General features: G+C 40.1%; 1 protein-coding gene across 1 annotated transcript in view; it reads left to right on the top strand.

The window, feature by feature from the left end:
* The window catches only part of LOC136857037 (serine protease snake), a 131,649-nt gene that overhangs the window by 68,126 nt on the left and 40,272 nt on the right, over window positions 1-23,251 (top strand). The window lies entirely within an intron of this gene.

Genomic DNA, 23,251 nt, shown 5'->3' on the forward strand with positions numbered 1-23,251 from the left:
ATTTATAGGATATTTACAATACATAAATAATCAACATTACTAGTAGACAATTTGCATTAGTCCTCTGTATATGGTGCATGATGCTTCATGCCAATGAACTTTCTTACTTTACTGAACCCTTGAACTTACCATTCCATCGTTGGTCGGCCACAGCTGCTACAACAGAGCAATATTGAACCTTTAAATCATGGGTCGTTGCGGGAAGAAATTCGGTCACGATCTTAACCAAACGATGGGGTTCAGAAGAGAGCCTAACTACTTGAAACGAGGAGCAAATATGTGCTTACTAACTTTTATTAAATTCGAAATGGCACGAAAACATTATTATTTTAATATAAATCCTTGAAATAAAAAAAATTATAAATCATTTTTTATTGAATGTTTCAAACGCAGTCACATTGCATAGCGTTGATTTATTTCTCACAATATCGAAGAGTTGCTTCGGGGAAAGTAATAAATTGGTGGACAGCGAAACTGAAAAACTGAAAAAGGAAAGACCTGAAAACCGGGCACCTAATACTCCAAACGAGAACTGAGAATTAATCCACTCGATCCGTGGAAAATCTGACCTTCAACAAGTAGAACGCCTGATTTCCTCTCAATTAAGGTTATCCACCAGTCGAATACCCTTACGGATACGGAACACCCGCCGAATGGACCCTTAATCGAGCCAAATTAACTATCAGTTGCTTTGGATAGGTTGCGAAATATTATGGGAAAGCATGGTGTTCACTAAGAGTTAACAGCAGCATTCACAATTGAAATATAATTCCACCATGTATTTGTCGTTCGTGACACCCTTAAGTTATAAAATAATACCGATGCTAAATGTGCATCACCCAGACAGCTGTTCAGAAGGAACCAGCAACACCACGATCCGCGAGGATCTTACGTTACGTCGTTCTGAAGGAACAAAACTGCGAAATGCAGAAAACACTTATTCATCACGCATTTAGAAGAAATGCCAAACACTGAAGTTAATTAAAAGTGGTAAATCACTTGAAAAGTATTATTATCAAACCGATTTTCAGGTTAGAAAATGGTTACGTTATGCTTAATAAAATTACCAGTCCACATTGAAAAATACAACAAACTTAAGAATTCTTTCCTTTCTTAAACAATGACTACCATTACAGATCCATCTACTTATTGTTTGTCCCAACACACTACCTACAAAGTTATCACTTAATCGAATTCAACTACGTATACAAATGAAAGTACGACAAAGATTGAAAATAAAATATATTACTGGCTGACGAATCGAAACCACATTCGCAACTCAAGTCTCACACTAATACATTGAGTGTCAATATGCACACTATCAAAGCGAAACGGACGTAAGAACGACAAAACAATTAAGTCCGTAAAATAAAATAAAATCTCGAAGTTATTTAAACTCAACACGCATGGAGAATTACAGTAAAATATTTAATCACCCTTAGGTCGATATCCAATGTTGGGCAACCCTCATTTGCCGATAACGGTGCCATATCTTAGGGAGCACCTCCCAGCTGTCGGGAGCTGCGCACAAGTTGGCCTCATTATTACCGATCTAACCCTCTTCAGATTTCTAATCTGAGACTTGAGTACGTACAGCTGACATCCCAGTCCTATCGTCGGGCTTATTTAAAATCTGTACACCCTAACACTAATCTTTATGTACACAATACCTTCCTAATTCTATCGTCGAGCGTGAACTAGGACGTCTCATCATCAGTATACTCCTAGGATAACATGTGACGTCCTAAATCTATTGTCGGGCGGAAACTGGGTCGTATTATGCTTCCCCTAGCATATCAGGCACTGTTGAATTGTTGCTGTTATCAGTGTTAAGCAGTTCACTGTGTGGAGCATTCACGTTCACTGTGAGTTAATTGAAGTGACTGTGTTGACTGCGAGTCATCGGATTCGTCCGGAGTTGAACCAAGTGAAACAGCAGACGTGTTGTGATAGTCAACATCCCTGTGTTCGAACCTGTCTGCGTGCAGCTGCTGTACGAAGTGACTCAGCGTGCGAAGCGAAATGAAAATGAAAGGTACGCTGTCAGTCAGAATTATCGCCATCCAGCGAGCCGAACAGAGAAATTGTACATAGGCAGGAATTCGTGAAATGTGGTCATTCATGGTTGAATATAATTGTACAAATGTGTGTGTGCTTGCTAATTGGGCCAGCCTGAATTAAATTAGATCGATAAAACGGGCAGTGGTTTATTCTTAACAATATGGCCATTTTGATTAATCCTTAAGAAAAGCTACAATACATCTAAAGGATTTTTAATTTTTCAACTGAACCATCCAATTAAGTTATGAATATGAGCTGAAAATAGTTTGATTGTTCGCAGACCAAGAGGGTAAAGAATTCAGCTCAAACAATATGCAAGGTACAGATCAGTGTTGTGCTTATATGCCACTCATACTGTTTTGACTAGAGGCTACAAATTATCAATAAAATACAAATATGTAAAAAGAAAAAGTACTGAGAGTTTTTGTGTGAAAACTGGTACAGAGACAAAGGAAGATGTGATCTATCAAACGAAGCTAAAGAAAGCACAAAAAGATGATTCGTTGTAGTATATAGAACTGCTAAATGCCTTATTTCGTGGCCTTTTACACATTATCTGGGGCTAGCACTAATGTGGATTAAGCCTAGTTTCAAAGCCGATGCCCTTCCTGACGCCAACCCTATATGGAGGGATGTATTTATTATTTCGTGTTTATGTGGTGGTTTGTAGTGTGATCTGGGTAAATGAACAGATGGACAAAAACACCCCGGTCCCAAGCTAGAGGAATTAACCAACCGTGGTTAAATTCTCCAGCCAGGCCGAGAATCGAACTCAGGGCCCTCTGAACCAAAGGCCACTTCGCTAACCATACAGCCGAGAAGTCGGACGAAGTCTCTTGGTGATGCTATGGTATTGTTATTTGACAGTCCTTTCTAGTAACTCTGAAGAAGGAAAAGAAAGCATTCCAATTCATACGAGTACATGTAGGTAAATAGCGGAAAGATTTCTAGAAAAAGGTAAAACGAATGTATTTGTAAGCCTCACAAAGCTAATTCTGTCGCGGTTGGAAGAGAAATGTGTTATAAGAAAGATGACGGGAGCCTGGTAAAGTAAGTGGAATTACGAGAAACAGGTTGGACTGTGTAGTTACCAACCAAGCCTCGCATGTTTTGAGGCCCAGGGCGGAGATTTAACTACCGTGCCTTAACAATGTGTTTGAATAGACATGATGATACATATCATGTGTGCGTGTGCACTGTGCTCGCGTTCGAAGTGCGACATGTTCAACCTTGAACTACTTCTTCCTCACCGAGCTCGATAGCTGCAGTCGCTTAAGTGCGGCCAGTATCCAGTATTCGGGAGATAGTGGGTTCGAATCCCACTGTCGACAGCCCTGAAATTGGTTTTCCGTGGTTTCCCATTTTCACACCGGGCAAATGCCGGGGCTGTACTTTAATTAAGGCCACGGCCGCTTCCTTTCCACTTTCCTGTCCCATCGTCACCATAAGACCTGTCGGAGCGACGTAAAGCAAATTGTAAAAAAAAAAAAACTTCTGTCTCTTTTCCCACACACGGATGTGACCTGTAGCGTACATGTGGGCTCGACCCTGTTTTACGACCGGAAACCCTTCATGACATCGACAGTATGCGGATGGATGTATTCACTCCATGTTTCCGTGGTGGTTGGTAGTGTGGTGTGTTGTGTGCGTTAGTACTGTATTATGTTCGGACAGACAAACATCCAGTTTCCAAATCAGCGGAGTTAACCAGATGCGTTTTGGGACTCGGCCGGGTATAGAAACCAGGACCCTCTGAAACGAAGGCATCGGCGCTGACCATTCAGACCAGGAGCCGAACATAATCAACCTCGAAAGTAGGATTAAGTTCTGCCGAGTCCTCACGCCTCACGCGGAGGAGCAGGTGTCCTCCTCCCGGAATGTCCTGGCTAAGAGTGCATGCTTAACTCCACATGACGTCATAACGTGCAGACTTAAGATTACAGGCCCGGGTTTGACCCCAGCCTTAACCTCACAGGGGGCGTTATCATAGCAGACGTGAGTTCGATGCTCAACAGTGCCAGCTTAACCTAACAGGCTTAACCTAACCAGACTGGACCTATGTCTAAAGACCTACCTCATGGGGCTCACAACTTGTAACTTAGGACCTATTATTTTTATCGGCCTGACTTTTGGGAACTGACACAAGGGCTATTAGGTAAGATGGCTGCAATACACTATTCTTATGAGTCTAACTTTTGAGAGCTACCTCAGCGGCTCACAACTTGTAACTTAGGACCTAAAAGCTGGGGAGCTGTCGCAAGGGTTACTAGACAAGATGTCTGCTATACAAAAGAGCACTAAAGGACAAAATGGCACTAAAGAACTAAAGGGCACTATAAGGGCTAACGGACACTACAGTGTTTTAAAGGGTTAAAGGGTACTAAAGGGCTTTAATAGGCTTAAGGACTAAAGGGATTACATATGTTAACAGGCTAAACGGGGTAAGTATAGGGTAAAAGGGCCAAAAAACTCTTATGTACATAGAGGATGAAGAGCTTATTCAGACTCGGAGACTTGCTTCTTCGTACTACACTCCTAGCGTAGCGCTGAAATCTTTTTCTCTTTCTTCTTCTATCTGATCTTGTTTCTCTTCGTCATGAGATGTTTGCACGGTGACAGAACATGTAGTAGGCTTAGGAAATGAAGTAGAATTAAAATGCTCTTTTTTTTTATATTATACAATCTTCCTGCAACAGCTGCAGGTTGCCCAAGGACAAAGAGTACCTTAACAACAATAATGGATATAGATACAGTAGCTAATGAGATCGTATGAAGTTAAGTGTAGGTAAAAGAGTCAACGTCAAACGTTTATTTGACGTCCGCAAGCATGGTTCTTGCAGATCATGATGGACTTCTTGAGTGTGGTCATGGCGATGTTATGGATAAAATCTCTATTTAGCCCAAAGGTATTGCAGAAGTTGACAAAAAATATTTATGGTTCCTCGAGCTCCTAACATCAAGCTAATTACAGAGGTGGATGAGAAGAGACGTTGAGAAGAAAAATAAAAATATGAATTCTGTTGAGTTAGAGGAATAAGATGAACAAAATAAAAAGTGAATGTGTTGTGAATTTCTTAGTACAGACATTTTATATGTCAATGTCTGACTATATAATTATACCATTATTGATTAGAATAATAATTATTATGCCAACAGTAAGTACTGAAATTTTACAGCTCATTTTTGCATGTAAATATACAGTGTTACAGAGTTCGCAATAAGTAAAACAGAGGTACCGTCCCCGTGGGTGGCTGGCTAGCCGCGGTGGTAATGGTGTGCTCGATCGATTCCTTGCGTAGAAGTTGAGATGTTTAGAAATGATATAAAGAAGTACACTTGCATACAGAATAACTGGTCCATGACCGTAGATAGCAATAGTGCTTTTTTTTTTTCTCGTAAGTTTTCAGCATTTACTTAACTAACACTTGACTCCAAACAGCCCTTACTGCTTCTCTCTATGAGTGGGTTTGAAATAGACTCCTTTATCAACATTTGTTGTAATATGAGTAAATAAAGAGAGGCGAAGGACGTAATGTGACTAGAGACTTGACCTTGTAGAGGAAGGGTTAAGAGTTAGCCTCCACTCATATTTCAGTGGGCTGTAAGTAACTTGTCAATCATGTTTAGTAGAAAGTTGAAAGGGGATGGAGGGGAGGGGGTTCCTTGAACAGCACTATACGCCAATATATTTTTCACCAACCACTTAACTGTGGAGAAATCTCATGCCGATAATCAGTAATATGCCAGTATGTCGGAGTTGCGACAGACTGCATCTAAACACAAATTATACAAACTATTACCGTTCTGTCCGCACCATGACATACGTTTCTGGAAGTGTCTCCACTGGGCTTTGGACTGAGCTCAATTCTTCCTGATTCACATCCTGACACAGCTTTTTAAGAGAGAGGGGCGTAAAAGCCGAATGGCTTAGTCACTGGCTTCTCACTAAGGAGGCCATGATTTGAATTCCGGCCAATGCACGCGAGAATTTTGAAATAAAAAGTCACGTCCATCCGGTTCCGTTTCTACCTAAAACTGGAGGGTTTATGGCTATGATCACGATATGAATCGTCACGTAAACCTGCAAGATTACTTACTATTTACTTGTTAAGGGAATTTTATAGTGTATACCGGGCGAGTTGGCCTCGCGGTGAGCTTGCGTCCGGGAGATAGTGGGTTCGAGCCTCACTGTCGGCAGCCCTGAAGATGGTTTCCCGTGGTTTCCCATTTTCACACCAGGCAAATGCTGGGGCTGTACCTTAATTAAGGCCACGGCTGCTTCCTTCCCACGCCTAGTCCTTTCCTATCCCACCGTCGCCATAAGACCTATCTGTGTCGGTGCGACGTAAAGCAACTAGCAAAATATATAGTGTATTACTTTTTCGGTTCACGTTCTGTTGTGTTCTATCTCAGAGGTATCCACTGGGAAACGTAATCAGTCAACGTTCTGTAGTGTCCTTCCACAGAAATGTCCGTAGTATCCTACCACACAGATATCCATTGGATAAACTCTTTGGTTCACGGCCTGTAGTGTGCTACCACAGATATAAATTCTTTGGTTCGCGTTCCGTAGTGTCTCGCTACAAAGACATCCACACTATCACTAATTTGGCTATTGTTCTGTAGTGCCCTACCTCAAAGGTATGCGTAGGATAACTTCTTGGTTTACGTTATGTAGTGTCCTACCACAGAGGCATCCATTGGACAACGGTTTTGGTTCACGTCCTGTAGTGTCCTACCACGGAATTATCCACACGATATGTTATTTGATTCTTGTTGTATATTATCTACCGCAGAGGTATCTATAGGATAACTTCTTTGGTGTCCTACCACAAAGGTTATCCACAGAATAACTTCTTTAGTTAATGTTGTAGTATTCTACCATAGAGGTATCTATTGTATAGATAACGTCTTTGGTTGACGTTAAGTACGTTTTCATTTATATTATTTCTCTTTGTAAGATTAAAACCTTTATTGGCATTTATTAGTTCGGACATTTAAGCTCTTTTAAGACGCTCCTAATCAATAGGAACCTTTTCTTTGGTATGTTGAACTTGCCCATAAAATTTCCCGCTTTAAGGGGCCCATAGACGTACAATATTATTGCGCAATATCGGGGTTTGTGAAAAAAATTGATAGTGTGTATTTAATATTGAAGGGTTGTGCAATATATTGTACGAAATCAAGAAAGTTTTAAATATATTGCGCGAATCGCAAAATACTGTGCTGTGTGTTGGCAATATTGTGCAATATCCCGTCCTCCCACCAGTTGGTATCAACAAGCGTTGGAGAAGGTATCGTGATGGCAGGTAAAAAGGAGGAGTTTTGGAGTTTATCGAAGTGTACCATGGCCTTCCGGCTCTGTGGAACGTTAAGAGCAAAGCGAGGAGTTCATCATACAATTCACCATTCATGCGCAGAAAGTTTCGAAAATCATTTGGTTCCCATTTTCTCAGTTCATTGAGTAAATTTTCATGAGTGTGTTTTTCTCTGTCTAGAAACCACTGTTTGGCCCTTGTGCTTTTTTTCCGTTTCTGCTTCTTTTTGGCACTTACGCCCATGGCGATCAAAACGCAGCAAAGATCAGTGTCACTCATTATAATCACCAAATAAAATATCGGCATGGACTGACTGTATATTGCAACTCATATTGTATGTCTATGACCGCTTTGCACAATATATTGCACAACTATCAATATTATCTCCACACGATTCTATTTATTGCACAAACTCGATTTTTGTGCAATAATATTGTACGTCTATAGGCAGCTAACAATATATTGTACAATCCATTTTGCGCAATAATATTGCACGTCTATGGGCCCCTTTATATGGAGGCCTGAAGGCCTATATCAATGTTGTCGAGCCAAATTTACTCACAAAAGCGTTTGTGAAATATTTTCCATTGACGAGTATCAACGCGAGTTGTTGTCGAACTGTTACGTCGCGCAATCTTATAGACTCTCAGCGCGGCTCCATGGCTAAATGGTTAGTGGGCTGGCCTTTGGTCACAGAGGTCCCGGGTTCGATTCCCGGGAGTGTCGGGATTTTAACCTTAATTGGTTAATTTCGCTGGCACGGGGCTGGGTGTATGTGTCGTCTTCATCATCATTTCATCCTCATCATGACGCGCAGGTCGCCTGAGGGCGATAAATCAAAAGACCTGCATCTGGCGAGCCGAACTTGTCCTAGGGCACTCCCGGCACTAAAAGCCATTCATTTTCATAGGCTTTCAGTCGAATCTACAGAGGTCTCACATGACAGAATTTACTTAAATTTGAGACTTGTTGAAAATTTTACAGGCCGATATCAAGGCAACGCAGAACAACGCATTTTTTATATTAATCTTGAGAATAGATACTTCGAACATGTTCTATGCTATCTCTAGCTGTAGAAGACTACGCCAGAAGGTGATACCCATCTAACGTTCGCAAAGTAACTGTTAGATTCTGGTAAGACAAAACGTTCACCTGTAGATAGCGTTTGTTATACTGCTTTTATCAGTCCATAGCCGTAAATGCACAATTTCATTAATGTTAATAAAGAAATACTGTAAGTATAAATGTACTGAGCGAATTGGCTGCTTGGCTCGTGTCATGCAGCTGTTAGCTTGCATTCAGGAGATGAAGGTTTCGAGGTCCACTATCGGCAGCCCTAAATATATGTTCCTGTGGTTTCTCATTTTCTCACCAGGAAAATACTGGGGCTGTCAATTTCTTTGTTCCTTTGGTCAATTCCTTCCCAGTACTAGCCTTACCTTATGCTATCGTCACTAAAAGAAGTACAGTCTGAGTTGGCGCAACTTTAAACGCATAGAAAAAAAAAAAAGAAAACCACATAAATGTGCACGGCAATAAACACACCTTGTAGCTGGTAAGAGCTCGAAGAATGTACAGTCATTTCCCAGGTATCAGCAGCGCGTCGAACGTCCTTTGGAAGCAATCACAACTTGAAGACGTTTCGGCATGCATCTCACCAGATTTTCTGTCATTTCCGGGCCTATTTTGTGCCATTCGTCCATGAAGTATTGCTTCAGAGTTTCTTAATAATTCGCTGCTTGCTCAGTTTACATTTTAATTCCGCCCATAAATGCTCTATGAGGTTTAAGTCTGGGACTGGAGTGGTGTCTGCAGCTCATGAGGTGTATTGTAGAGTAGCCATTTCCTAACAACACGAGCAGTGTGATTATCGTGCTGTAAGAAGTACCCACTATCAAGACAATTTTGATACGCTGGGTGATATGTATTGCTTTAAAATATTCAAATACAGCATCTTATCAATCCGTTCAGGTATTATATGGCAGTTACCAACCCCAGCCGCCGACATACACCCCCATACCATAATGGAACCTTCTCTATATTTTACGGTTGGTTGCAAACTTTGATTTTAGAGCTCGGCGATCTTCTTTATCCATACGCGCCGCTTTCCAGAGCAATCATATAAACAGAATTTGCTCTCCCCAGTAAATAACACGTGTTTCCAAAACGCCGGTGGCTCTTTGCGAATGCCAGCCTCTTCTTACGGTTCACGTCAAGCTTCTGTCTTGTACGGCGCTGTAAAGCAGCTCTGTAACACACGTCGTACGGTGTTTGTGCTGATGTTCTTCCCAGTGAAGGTTTGTACACCTGTTCGAAGCACAGGTTCAGACACATGGGAATTTTGCTGGACGGTGCGTATAATGCTTCGCTCTTCTCGTGCTGTCAGCTTTCTTGGTCGCACAGTTACACTGGTCTTATGTCGCTGAATGAAACTTGCGACGGTAGTTCGCGGTATTCCTGTTTTCTCTGTGATCATCAATTTGGTGGAGATGTATAATTCGTTCGTGTTCAACAACAGTTCGTTTCCTTATATTACCCATTGTACTTGGGGCATGCACTAGATGTTCACTCACTGACACATTTGTATCACTCATTGGCTGTGCTTCGTGATGTGACTGACTTCCTCAATGCTGTGATCGTTATACACATACAGTGCACAAGGTGGACGAATACTTTTGCGTTGCCATTTCCTAGCCCAACCACACTCATTATTTTTTATTGAAGAATATTTACATACAAGAGGGTATATTCTGCCGTTATTATTGTAAGTATATATTGCATATCCACTGCTTATTCTTTTCTTAACGTACCTTGAGCTTGGTGTTCAATATATGAAAAGGGCAGACGGACGAATACTTATGTGAGCCGCTGTACCTTTATTGTTCCACGCATAAAATGCGAACATAAATTATTGTCCACATTTCTGTTCATAAACACATACTAGTTACAGTGGTGTATGAGTTTCACTTTGACCCATTGTAACTCTGTTAACGTCTAGGACAAAATAAATCAATAGACTTTAAATAAAAAAACTACAATTTAGAAATTGGATTGAAATAGTTAATACGTTTAAATGTACCGTATGCCTAATGTTTTATGTAGTAATACATAAACAGGACTAAGACAAGGTGATGTATTATCACCACTTTTGTTTAATTGTACTCTGGAATACTTGATGCGAGAATGGTATAAAGAGAATAGCAAATATATAAAGACAGGATACACTAAAGATGAAATTAGCCTAAATTGCTTAGAATTTGCAGATGATCTGGCACTGCTAGCTAGTAACCTTAATGAAGCTCGGAATCAAATCACAAGCCTCCAAATTATTGATGGAAAAATAGGATTAACTGTTTCATTTGAAAAAAACTAAAATAATGGCAATAGATCCCCTTTTAATAAGCAGTGTTCTGATATGTGGGAAAGAAATAGAAATTGTAAAACAATTCAAATACCTTGGAGAAACTATAACATACAATGTAAATGAAAAAAATTCTTGGATAGAGAGAACGAATAAATTATCCAGAGCCCAAAATGTAACCAGAAATACATACAACAAGAAATGTTTATCAATAAATACAAAATTGAACCATTATAAGACTGTAGTCCAACCTGAAATAACTTATGGTAGTGAAACATTATTTAAACTAAAGCAAAAGAATAACATAGACAAAATTTTAAAAATACTAAGAAGAATAGTAAGAACATGCATTAATAAGAAGTACAAAAAAGAAGTAGAATGGCGTATCATCCCAAATGCAGCAGTATATCAGGAAATTGAACCTATAACGGATTTCATAAGAAAGAAGAGAATATCATTCTTTGGTCATATGTTGAGAACACCTCAAGACAGGTTAATACGCAGAATTTAAAAAAGTTTTGGAAACAAAAACAACCTGTCTGGATAAAAGAAGACATGGAAGAATTAGACGTAACACTGGAGGATTTAAAGAGTAAATCAAACAAATTAAATAAATTGAAGAATAGTAAAATTAGATTCCTACCAAAATGTGATAATAGAGAAACAACTAAAAGGGCATTTTCAGAAGAAGAACGACAACGAAGATCAGATAGAATGAAGAAGTACTGGAAGAACAGAAAATTAAAAAAAACATAAAACATCATAGAAGACCGGACAGAAATTGACTACAGTGGTCCAATGCGGCCGTAAAAGCACAATAATAATAATAATAATAATAATAATAATAATAATAATAATAATAATAATAATAATAATAATAATAATACCGGGCGAGTTGGCCGTGCGCGCAGAGGAGCGCGGCTGTGAGCTTGCATCCGGGAGATAGTAGGTTTGAATCCCACTATCGGCAGCCCTGAAAATGGTTTTCCGTGGTTTCCCATTTTCACACCAGGCAAATGCTGGGGCTGTACCTTAATTAAGGCCACGGCCGCTTCCTTCCAACTCCTAGGCCTTTCCTATCCCATCGTCGCCATAAGACCTATCTGTGTCGGTGCGACGGAAAGCCCCTAGCAAAAAAAAAATAATAATGTATAAACACACATTTTGGTTTACAATAAATGATTACTTCCTCCTCAGTTTCAGGTGATATGAAACTGGGGGATAGAAGTATTCCCTTCTAAAAAAAACCAACCGCCGCCGCCGCCACCACCACCACCACCACCACCACCACCACCACTTGTGATTTGGGACTTGAGCAATTCGAATATTCAGTCTTCCAGGTAACAGTCAACTGGAAATATAGCTTTCTTCCAGGCATACTTCATTATGCTATTGAGTAGCCTATTGGCCCTTCGAACTGATTGTGGATCAGTGACCGTATGTTACAACTCTGGAGGTCGATATCAATGTTGTCGAGCCAATTTGTTCATTAAAGCACATAGGAAACATTTTCTATTGACGAATGAGGCATACTCCTAAAAAGGGTCAAAACAGCTTATTGCACCACGTGTTATGGATGTTTATTCCATCTGTTTATCTGAAATTGTTGACATATTTTGTCGATAAAGTGAAAATGAGTCAAGAACCAGGCATTATTTTGTTTCAACATTGGTAAGGGAGCAATTTTCTAGGCACCGAGCTCGATAGCTGCAGTCGCTTAACTGCGGCCAGTATCCAGTATTCGGGAGATAGTAGGTTCGAACCCCACTGTCGGCAGTCCTGAAAATGGTTTTCCGTGGTTTCCCATTTTCACACCAGGCAAATGCTGGGCTGTACCTTAATTAAGGCCACGGCCGCTTCCTTCCCACTCCTAGCCCTTCCCTGTTCAATCGTCGCCGTAAGACCTATCTGTGTCGGTGCGACGTAAAACAACTAGCAAAAAAAATTTAAAAAAATAAAATTCTAGGCGTTATTCCTTAAAAGATAGATTTATTAAGTGTAGGGCTGAGTAGCTCAGGCGGCAGAGCTCCAGTTGGTGGGTTCAGTCCGGCTTACTCCGGTGGTATCTCCTTCTTCTGACGCTTTTCCCACACCTGTGGATTTAACCCTGTTTTACAGCCGGATGCCCTTCCAGATACCAGCCGCATGTGCGTTTCTGTGGTGGCTGGCAGTGTGGTGTGAATGTGAAGAATGTTGCGACAGACACAAACACCCAATCACTGAGCCAGAATATGTAATCGAACGCGATTAAAATCACCGACCCGGCCGAGAATCGAACCCAGGACCCTCTGAACCGAAGGCCTCAACGATGGCCATTCAGCCACGGAGTAGTCCGGTGGTATCCGAAGGTGCTGAAATACACCGAACTCCTGCGGGACAACATTCTGGCACCTCGGCATCTCCGATAACGGTAACAGTATTTAGTGGGACGTAAAGCCAATAACATTATTATTGTTCTTTATTAAGACTTATACACATGTACGGTTACCATTATGAACAGCTAAAATTACTACTTAAAACTTTGTTTACGGCTAAATTTTCGGTCTCATTCAGTATTATATCAATATTATACCAGGTACTTTGCAAACAATCCTTGTAAGACGCTCTCCTGTTTAAGACAGGTTTCTTGTTTGAAATGTTGAAAAGTGTCTTAATGAAATTATACAATATTACAAGCACTTCACTGTATTTAGGCATATGTGGTTCCACGTGTTGAAACAAAATACGTCAAAGTACCGGAATTTTACCCCCTAGGAATTATTTTGCGTGCCAATATATCTACAGACACGAGGCTGACTATTGACCACCTTCGAATGTTACCGGACTGAGCTGAGTTCCAACCCAACAACTCGGCTCAGCCATCTGAGCCGTTCATCAAGGAAATATATATTATTTATCCTACAAAGTTAGGGAAGTATTCCCTTTCTTCTATTTAATACTCTATAGTACTAACAAAAAAATACTCTTAAATAAAACAAATAATAATAATAATAATAATAATAATAATAATAATAATAATAATATGATAACAATGATAGCAATAATATTGATAAAACAATCCAACCAGTCGAATAGCACCAGAGCTTAACGTCACCAACTGATGGACGAATCACCATCAACAGCGTCATATGCCCTCACTCCGTACGAGCACTGCAAAGAGGTTTGAAATTGAATCTAGGTTTTTGGCACGTAATCTAGTAATTAGAAATGTGTATACCAGCACCTCTCCTACCTTGCCGGTCAACATTCTGCTGGCGATATTTTTCTACCAGTGAGACTCGAACCGGCTAAGCACGGGGTCAGACCTTAGAGAATTGGCGCTTTAACGGTCATGGTGACCAGGCGGGCTATCTAATACAGTTTAAGTACATTTATGAACGAAGATACATTAAGATAAAGCCAAGAAGATACCGAAATACCTCCTTCAATGTAGAAGCGAATGCAGAGAAGGAAAATGGAGAGAGAGGAGAAGATATATGGTGGTGTTGGGGGTAATATTTTAACAAGCACCCATTGGCAACCGTCCTCTCTTAACACGAATCAGAGGAGAAGTGGGAGAGATTCAACCCGTTGAATAATGGGGATGTCAGCAAAATAGTGGGAAAGACCACGAAGGGCGTGAAAATGGAAGCCTCCCTAGTTCCCGCAAACCTAATACTAGTCAAGGTGGTAGAGAACAAGACTTGACCGAGGGAAGTCGGATAAGAGTGAAGAGCATGGCATAGGTGGAAGCAATATCACTAATCCACGGTCCATAGTTGAAAGCCCCTGGGGTCCCCTTCCAGTCGCCTCTTACCGTGGATGTACTGGGTAGCAGTAGGAGAGGAACAAAACTGACCATAAAGGAGAGAGGGAAATGTTGAGGAAGAGTTCGGGACTATCCCTTATGTGCTCTCTGACTCATTCCGGACGAGATGCAATTTTTTTTATTTTTTTTTTATTTGCTTTACGTCGCACCGACACAGATAGGTCTTATGGCGACGATGGGGCAGGAAGGGGCTAGGAGTGGGAAGGAAGCGGCCGTGGCCTTAATTAAGGTACAGCCCCAGCATTTGCCTGGTGTGAAAATGGGAAACCACGGAAAACCATCTTCAGGGCTGCCGACAGTGGGGTTCGAACCCACGATCTCCCGAATACTGGATGCTGGCCGCACTTAAGCGACTGCAGCTATCGAGCTCGGTGCAAAATAATTTGTCTTACGGCGTATGCAAACTCATCAGTGACTTTAATGGATGCTTCAAGCAATCAAATCCTCAAATTCAGGTGTTCGTGTTAATAACTACTTAGTAAAGGAACCGCAGTAATTTTATACTTGGGTACCTATCCATATGTTATGACTGACACCACAACTTCGCGTGCGCGCAGCTGTGAGCTTGCTTCCGCGAGATAGTGGGTTCGAACTCCACTGTCGGCAGTCCTAAGATGGTTTTCCGTGGTTTTCCATTTTCACACCAGGCAAATGCTGGGGATGTTCCTTAATTGAATCGATTATTTCATAAAGCAGTCAAGTGCCAAAAAATGAAAAAATGAGTTAATTGCAGAATATGTTACTAGCAAGGTATACGCACATTTTGGTGCTGAAACCAGTCAAGAAACGTCCTCCTACAATGGTCAGGCATTACGCTGAATTTCGTATTTAGTTCAGAAACAGGTTAAGTGACACCGCTTGGCTGGTTTCTGCAGTAAACAGCTGGTACATTTTGTGATGTGCCGCACCTTTCCGGTTGGCACTGCTGCTCTGAATTCAGCTGTTTATATTGTATTGTGTTTCTTGAATGGCATATTCGTAGTTTTCCGAACAACTGATTGAAAAAAGTGTTTCTTTTGTTTAGTGCAGTGTTTTTATAATAGTAGTGATATGTCTGAATGTTCAGAGGACGAACCTGTATCAAAAAGGAAACGAGGAGTGGTAGACACACAAACTCACACGCGTAATATTATTCGAAATGCCAGGATGAAAGGAGACGGTTATCTTTCTTACTCATGAAAAGAAACACCTGGTCTGAGCCCTGCATTAAATTTCTTTGTTATTGTTTGTTTTATGTGCCCATCAATATCAAGAAGATACGTGACCTAAATGCCTTAAAACCTTACATGATAAGATATGAACAGTTTTACGACAGCATTTTACAATGGCCTACTGCAGGGACAGAATATGGTGTGGAGTTTGTTTATGAGGATTAATTACATCCTGTCATAATAAGCAGGCATTGCTGATTTCATCCTTTTAATAATTATATTTGTAGTCTAAACCTATTCAATTATTTTCTGTTTCTACAAATATGGAGTTTATGACAAAATTCTTTCAAAATTCAAGAATTATTCCACAAAAGTATGTTTGCAACACTCGTTTATTTCAGAAACCAGTTAAGTGGACAATATTTCGGATTTTTTACAGCAAAGTTAATAAGCACGAAATAGTTTTCCTTAGATAGAAAGTGTTAAATGGCATAATACTTTCAAGCTAAAATATTAAATCCCCTACCATAACATTTTGTCTGTTGCTAGACAGTTTTTTTTCATTTTTCTCAAAAATGACAGACTTGGCGCTTGACTGGTTTCTGAAATAATCGATTCAATTAAGGTCACGGCCGCTTCCTTCCCACTTTTAGGCCTTTCCTATCCCATCGTCGCAAAAAAGACCTGTCTGTGTCGGTGCGACGTAAAGCAAATTTTAAAAAAACCTTGGCGTGTCGCCAGGCTGACCTTCAATAAGAAGCGTAACACAGAAACTCGCCGCTCGATGTAGAGTCAACATAGGCTGAATGACAGCTAAAAGTGGCTCTTCATTAGCAAAGTCAACTTATGTATCCAGTGTTTGCTTTCTATTACCACAGCTTCCTGAATGAGTTGGAGTCTTCTCACAGGTCAGAAGAAGAAAGGACAGAACATAAGAGATGTCTCGCGCACGGTAGTGTGTGCTATATTGCGCAAATATCTTAATCAATCGCGTCTTCTTAAAATGGAGCAAAATGTTGTTCTTGTTATAACAATGCTATTGCTTTTACGTCCCATTAACTACTTCTTTGGTTTTCGGAGACGCCGAGGTGGGGTAATGTTCCACGGGAATTCTTTTGCGTGTTGGTAAATGTACGAACATGAAGCTGACGTATCAAAGCACCTTCAAGTATCCGGAGTGAACCAGGATCGAACCCGCGGACTTGAGCTTAGGAGGCCAGCGTTCTACCTTCTGAGGTGGTCAAGTCAAGCTGGGCTGTCATTGTTTGGACCATCAGTTTGACACAGCATCCATGCCACCTTATCCTGTGCTAACATTTTCATTTGTACGCGGTTACTGCGTCTTGCATCGACTCTATTTGTCATATTCATACCTTGGTCTATCCCTATTGCTCTCACCCTTCTCCCCCCTCCCCTCCCCTCCCCTCCCCTCCCTAGCTCACTCAAGAACTAACTGAACAAATCCTGAGCGTCCCAAGATGCATTCTATCAATTTAGCTCTTGTTCCGGTCAAATTTCCACAAATCATTCTCCTTTCACCAACTCGATTCATTATATCTTCATTTGAGATCCGATTTAATAATTTTATTGTTTTTACGTCCTACCAACTACTTTTGACTGTTTTCGGAGAGGCCGAGGTGCCGGAATTTTGTTCCGCAGGAGTTCTGTCACGTGCCAATAAATCTACCGATACGAGGCTGACGTATTTGAGCACCTTCAAATACCGCCGGACTGAGCAAGGGTCGAACCTGCCAAGTTAGGTTCAGAAGGTCATCGCCTCAACCGTCTGAACCACTCAGTCCGGCGAGAGATACGATTTATCATCTCACCTTCAGCATTCTTCTGTAACACTACATTACATAATGTTCTATTCTTTTTCCTTCTGTACTTAATACTGCCCATGTTTCACTTCCATGTAATGTGTCACACACACACACGCACACGCACACACACGCACACGCGCACACGCACACACACACACACACACACACACAAGTCTTCCAAACAATCTTCCTATTATTTATGTTTGAAGTGAACAAATTTCTTCTCCTAAGAAAGGCCTTGTTAACAATAGTCTACATTTTACACTCCCTAATTCTGTCCTCATTGATTATTCTAGTACCCAAATAATAATAATAATAATAATAATAATAATAATAATAATAATAATAATAATAATAATAATAATAATAATAATAATAATAATTTTAATTTCGTGTGGCTATTTCTAGCCAAGTGCAGCCCTTGTAAGGCAGACCCTCCGATGAGGTGGTGATGGGGGGGCATCTGCCATATGTAGGTAACTGCGTGTTATTGTGGTGGATGATAGCGTTATGTGTGGTGTGTGAGTTGTAGGGATGTTGGGGACAGCACAAACACCCAGTCCCCGAGCCGAGGGAATTAACCATTTAAGGTTAAAATCTCCGACTCGGCCGGGAATCGAACCCGGGACCCTCTGGACCAAAGGCCAGCACGCTAACCATTTAACCATTGAGCCAACTCCTAGGCCTTTCCTATCCAATCGTCGCCATAAGACCTATCTGTGTCAGTGCGACGTGAAGCCCCTAGCAAAAAAAAAAAAAAAGAGAATTAGACATAGGCCTATTCACCTATAAATAACGTCTCTGTCATAGAGAGGGACTTGACTGCATCACGAATTTACCGGCCAAGTCCGGATTTGTCTGAATCTTGCTCTGAAACCTTCTTGCTAGATGGCAGTAACATTATTTGTGTCAGCGGTGAAGAAGGAATACAATGAATGCAACTCCCTGTTGCATGAGTGAAATTGTACGTGGTGTTTATTACATGTGAATTGCTACCACAGTCCAATGCCAGTCAAGATAACTAAATTTAAAGCTCTGTGAAAGCTTTCACAACAGTACGTGCCAAACTGTTAGCAGGGTTTAATATACACATTAGCCCTAAGTCATGCAACATTACAGAACAAGGAAATAATGACTTAAGTGAATCAGACTAAACGCTATAACAACTGCAAGATGTATAATCCTAACTATGTTACGTTTTTCATTTTTGCAGCGTTTAAATCAGTCCTTTGTCTGTATTATCTTTAACATGGAAATAAAAATTAAGTATGTGTGTACACATATGCGTATACAAATATGTTTATACATACTTCCACATTTGCAATGATTAACGAACCAGTCGTCTTATGTAGGAAGTAATCTGAGTAGAAACGGCCTTTAAGGTTCTTTCTTAAGTAATTAACAAATTAATACTATTTTACTATGATTAATATGGCACTGGATCTTTTCAGGTCAAGAAACATGAAACATCATCCTAAAAGTGTATATGTACAAAACGAAAAGCACAGAAATGTTTGTAACTACACAGCATTCCCGACAATTATTCTAGATTTTGTGCGAACATTTTGCTTTGATATTCATGCACATTTGGAAATTTTGGAATGATATTGTCTCCTGTAAAATTTTACTTTATGGTCTTTACCGATTTTGCACCGAGGTGTTCAGTTTCTCCAGATATTCTGTAAACTCAGAAAAAATAACAATATCATCGGTAAATCTCAGAGTTTTGTTTTCCGTATAGCTGGTTATCTTCATAGCCCTCGATTCGTATCCCTGCGGATCAATTTCTATGCATATGGAAATAATGTCGCGGGATATTATAGTTAATTAAGTTACACGCTTATTGAGATGTTAAAATCTATTTTATAGGAATAGTTGTGAAGTTATTTATCCCTACAATGGTGCAGAAGATGTTTTCTATGCGCTATCTATACTATCCAATTAAACAATGTTAAAGTATGTAATAGCAGACTGCTATGAAAACAAGAAATTCTTCCTTCTGACGAATGGAATTTTTTCCTCTTGTTTGTAAAACAACTTGGCGGCTTGCTTTTCGACCTTTTGCTGGTAACTGAGTATAGACGGTATAAAACAAATGCTCAACCACACTTTCAGTCAAAATCAACGAACTAAAGATATGTCATAAATATACATTCATTACTGGTAATGTAAGTTTATCGACATTTTACTTAACACTGCGCATACCATGAGTCATCGGATTAAGATGGTTTGGCTCAGTTTTCTTCTTCTTGGTCTTTTCCCCATAATTATTTAGGGTCGACGTTATTTTGGATTTGACACAGTTTTACGGAAGGATATCCTTCCCGACGCCAACCGTACGTAGAGGGATATGATCAGTATCGCGTGTCTCTGACTGATAATGTGATCTGTTGCGAATATTTGAAGAGATTGATATGACCCAGAGGAATTAGCCAGATGCGGCTAATATTGCCGGTCCAACCGGGAATCGAACGTGAAACCCTCTGAACCGAAGGCCGGACTTCGTTTGGTACAATATATTTCAAAAGTAATCCTGTCACAGTATTGCGTTTGCATTTTTCCTCTGTTTCGTATTATACGTTGTAACTGTGCAAAATGGTTGAGTGGAATTATTTGTGTTAACATTTAATTATACAGCTGCTCTTAATATTTCTTGGTTCTTATTTCATTTTTCACTCCCCGTTCGTTTTACGTAGGCCTATAGTAAGTTCTGTTCAGTCGACCCTTGTGTGTAACAATTAGCTCTATTGGCTACCGTCATCGAAAGCCCAGATTCGATTTCCGGCCCTGTCAGAGATTTAAAACTGAGAAGAGAACTGGTACTCGTTTGAAAGGTGCATACATACCGGTATAACTTTCATTGGAAATGTACCTGCAGAGAGCTTCGTCACTTGAGGGAATTCACTTAGTTCGTGTCATTGCATTATCTAGTAGTTTTCTTGCAATATTAGTTTAAAATTTTAAGTGTTAACGCAAAATAACCAATGAATAGAGGAGAGAAAACAATCCAGGCGATATATCTTTAGGAAGTAAAGAAACAGTGGACAGAAACTGCAAACATAAGTTAAGGTTCGTGTCTGTTTTTTCTATAAAGACTTAACCAACTCCAAATTGGATATGTTTTATCCAGAAGAGGTATGAGTGGTGCTGAGTAATGCCATTCAGAGTACGACCACATGCATCTGGACATTGGGGTTAGTTGTCCTTCAACAGAAGTTTTGGCCCGGAGGAAAGCAATGGCAATCTACCTCACTTCTTATATTGCTAAGTACTCGACATTATAGCGCCTTCGGCTGTTTTGGTGGTCTTTAGTAGTTCTATTTGATGATCCAATGAGCCTTCGGAGTGATAACTTGATAGAGAGATGGATATCTAGTAGTGCTGTTAAACTTCCCCAAAGTAAAATACAGTATAACATTCTCCTTTGAGAGTTCAGACGAAGTACTGTGCCTTCTTTCTTCTCAATTGCTGCACACCATCAGCACAACTGGAGCCTAATCTTTTCCACCTCGTTGCCGCTAATCATCATCATCGATGGCTACAGTAAAGGAAATCTCCAGCGATAGAGAAGTCTATTTCATAGACTGTCCTGACATTATAACACGAAACCTTTAAGCTGAGCAAGAATACATTAAGACAATACTACATAACTGCTATTTTAATGATAATCATGGCATGATTATTATTTTATAACGTTCGTGTCGTGGTTGTATGCTAGTATCATTACCAAGAACGCAGTTTTGCAACAATCCCGAGCCGAGAAAAAGTTACCCTATTGATAACAACCTTTTTGTTTGGAAACATAACATTCTGAAATGTGTAGATAATATGTAAAATATCCCAATGTATATTGTTTTAAAATATGGATTCGATCAGATAGCGGATTTTTTAGAAACAACGTCTTTAAGTTGACGCATGGTTGAAACACGTTTAAAAATGGGTACATTTGCGTTCTATATATATAAAAATAACAAACACATATTATACATTAAACATTCAAAACCTACATGACCTAATGTGAAATGAAACTAGAAAACTGTTGGTGCTATTGGATTTTCTGTAGGCCTATTGGTTATTTCATAAACAATCTCCAAACCCGAGCAACCATATTATTTTGGTCGACAGTAGTTTAATAAAAATCCATTTAACTATGGTCCAAGGATATCAAATTTCCTTTCCCTGGCGAATACTCGTTGAATTATATTTTAGTGGACAACTACATCACATCAGTATATTTTTCATTCACAATTTTGCTCACCTCCTGTTCATAGTCATTTATCACTTCGATCTGGTGGTATAGGTTTTCTGTTGACACTACGCCATTGGTAAGAACGCGCCAGAGGCTATGTAGGCAACACACACAGCGCATATGTCGAATGGATAGCATTGTTCAGGATGAGAATGCGTCGATGTACGTACAGGCCATGAAGGCCCTTAGAAGAGTGAAAAATCAAGGCTTCCACTATTCGTAATTAACCTCTACGCTAAGTGAGTTAGAGTGGGTAGGCTTTATGTCAACCACATTCGCACCCGCATCCCCACCCCTACTCACTGGAATTAACCTGGTTCTAGTTTTTGGTCTGAGCTGAATGAACCTCTGAGCCCATATAGCCTACCTCTCCAGAGGTGGAAATTTTACTTATTCGGACCCATGTCCTTTAAGGTGAATGAAGCGGCAACTATAGCAGATCTGAAGGATTTGTTGCGCCTGTTGTGACAGGATGTTCTTCGGGAGAACATCCGAAATTTTTATTCCTCCATGCCCGACCGTATCGGCGTCTGACTCCGCGCTACGGGTGGTAGTTGCTCCAGCCTATTTTGTGGAAGAAACATTACACGTTTATTTCATCTTAGCCGCATAAAACTATGAATTATTACAAAAAATGTACAAACCCTGTTGTTTTATCAGCTTATTCTCTCCTTTAATGTCTTTAAATGTCAAGAAAAACACTTAGTGAAATACGCACAAAATGTCACTAGTGACTCACCGATTCGTATAGTGCCACAGCAAGTAGTGTGTGTAATTATCGTTCCTTTGGTGACAGTTTTATTATATGGCATTGGATCAAAATCTCAAAAGAACTATTATTACCGCAGTTGAGTTCGTAGACTGTGAACCTTTACCTCTCTGTCGAAATTCGCTCAGAGAGCATCACAAAACTTACCATTTTGTAGTTATTTTTCTTAAATTTTGGTGTAAGCCCCTATGCCAGATATATCCCTCAAATCCGGTACTTTTTGTTGTCCATGACATTTTGTGCCCTCCCCCCTCTCCCACTTCTCATTCCCGATCGCTGCTGCTGCTCAACTGTATTGGATTGAAATTTTCCAATGCTTTTCCAATCAAAGAATTCTGCATGGTCAAATCCATTGCTTATTGCTCTCACGTTTCAGTAAATTAATGGAAATTCCTTCTTAAGCCATCAACAAACTCTATTCCCTCTTCTCTCACACACACATTATTTTCACTGCACCATTATACCTTTTGTGAGACAGATATCCAATAAAGTTTCATGAGGGAAGGCTTGACAGACACATTGCATAGATTGAAGAGTTTTTCAAAATAATTGGACATTTCACCAGAATTAGTGCTGTAAAAGAATGGCTACAATAAAGGAAATCTCCCTTTTTTTTCTTTTTTTTTTTTGCTTTACGTCACACCGACACTGATAGGTCTTATGGTAACGATGGGATAGGAAAGGCCTAGGAGATGGAAGGAAGCGGCGGTG

Source organism: Anabrus simplex, chromosome 1, assembly GCF_040414725.1.
Source record: "Anabrus simplex isolate iqAnaSimp1 chromosome 1, ASM4041472v1, whole genome shotgun sequence".
NCBI classification, from domain to species: domain Eukaryota; kingdom Metazoa; phylum Arthropoda; class Insecta; order Orthoptera; family Tettigoniidae; genus Anabrus; species Anabrus simplex.